We start from the raw sequence: 1,622 nt of genomic DNA, 5'->3' as shown, positions 1-1,622 counted from the left end.
ATTATTAATATAATGGAAGAGCGATTTGTCTCCTCCATAAATAGATGGTGCACTCTTCTCAGCCTCTATTCGATTGATTCTTTCCATTAGTTATTGATACTTCTCATCCTCCTAGGCAACCTTCACCGTAGATGGTCTTTGGTTGGATGTGTATCATTCAGTTGGCCACTGGAAAGAATTTATTGCCATGCTTTCTATTAATTCATACACATCCTCGTACATTCTATTCATTAATTCTCCTCTTGTTGCTCCATCTAATCCTGACCTCGAATACGCATCCAATCCATTGTAGAAAATTTGAAAACGTAACCACTCAGGTAATCTATGGTGTAGGCACTTCTGAATCAGCGTCTTGAAACTCTCCCATGCTTTGTGAAGGCTTTCTCCTTCTAACTACTTAAACATCAAAATTTCCCTTCTTAGTTTAACCGTTTTACTGATAGAGAAGAACTTTTGTAGGAATCTTCCTGCGTGTTCATCCCATTTCGTGATTGATCTTGGTGCCTGCGAATCCAACCAAGAAAAGGTGTTATCAATTAATGAAAAGAGGAACAATCGAAGATGAATAGTGCCATCAATGACCCAATTGTATTTGAAGGTATCACAAAGTTGGAGAAATCGTTTTAAATGTTGACTTGGATCCTCTCTCATTGTTTTGTGAAAATGCAAAGTTTTTTGGATCATATCTAGCTTAATCTCAAAATTATTGGCCATGATAGCTAGGCTTGTTATGCTCTCTTTAAGCATATCCAGATTTGTTAGTGCATATTTTGTCATAGTCCTTTCATTACGTGCCACATTTATATGTATAGGTAACTATGGTTGTGGTGGTGGTGGATCCTCTAGGTTGTTGCCTCATCGAACAACGGATTCTCATGTGTTACATTGCCTATGAGTAGTTTTTGACCAAACACTTCCTCTAACCATTACGTCTGTGACAGCCCAAAATTGACCCTAGTCGGGAAGTGGTTTCGGGACCGCTAAACCGAGTCATAAAAATAATTAGCTATCATATTTGATGCTTATTATATGTATATATGCATGTGTGAAAATTTCATATTTGAATTTTGTTTAATTGTAGGTGAATTTTAGTAAATAGGACTTATGTGAGAAAATTTTGAAATGTGATAGGTCAAAGCATAAGGATCTATTAGTGCATGAACTAAAAAGGGGGGACTTGCATGTCAATTTCCCCCCTAATTAGTAGTGGCCGGCCATGACAAGTATGGTAGACCAAGTGTGATGGGCAAGAACATGTCATAAACATGTTAAGTTAGTGTTTCATGGGAAGTATGATAAAATAAGAAGCATGGGAATAAAATAATGAAAGGGAATATGATGAAAACAAAAAAAAAAAGTGTGTGGTTGTTCCCCCATTTTGCCGAAACTAGAAAAAAAAAGAAAGGCTTCATCATTTGGTTCTTCTTGGCCGGTTTGAAAGGAGGAAGAAGAGAGGTTTCGGTCACCTTGAGCTTAAGGGGAGGTTAGTATGTTGTGTTAAATTCTTAAGTTTTAAACTTGTTTCTAGTTAATTAGCAAATTTCTTACACAAACCATGACAAAATTTCGAAATCTCGATGATGGCTTGAGCATTCGGTTTTGGTTGTTGAAAGGAATGAGTT

General features: G+C 36.7%; 1 non-coding gene across 1 annotated transcript; it reads left to right on the top strand.

Annotated features, from left to right (window-relative positions):
* Window positions 1-319: 319 nt before the first annotated feature.
* On the top strand, window positions 320-426 carry LOC121208048 (small nucleolar RNA R71). The gene has a single exon (XR_005903074.1). It is a non-coding gene; the product is annotated as a small nucleolar RNA R71 (small nucleolar RNA).
* Window positions 427-1,622: the final 1,196 nt, after the last annotated feature.

The sequence above is a fragment of the Gossypium hirsutum genome, chromosome A01 (genome assembly GCF_007990345.1).
Source record: "Gossypium hirsutum isolate 1008001.06 chromosome A01, Gossypium_hirsutum_v2.1, whole genome shotgun sequence".
Taxonomy (NCBI): domain Eukaryota; kingdom Viridiplantae; phylum Streptophyta; class Magnoliopsida; order Malvales; family Malvaceae; genus Gossypium; species Gossypium hirsutum.
The sequence above is the reverse complement of the archived record's forward strand: the minus strand, read 5'-3'. Positions and strand labels throughout refer to the sequence as shown.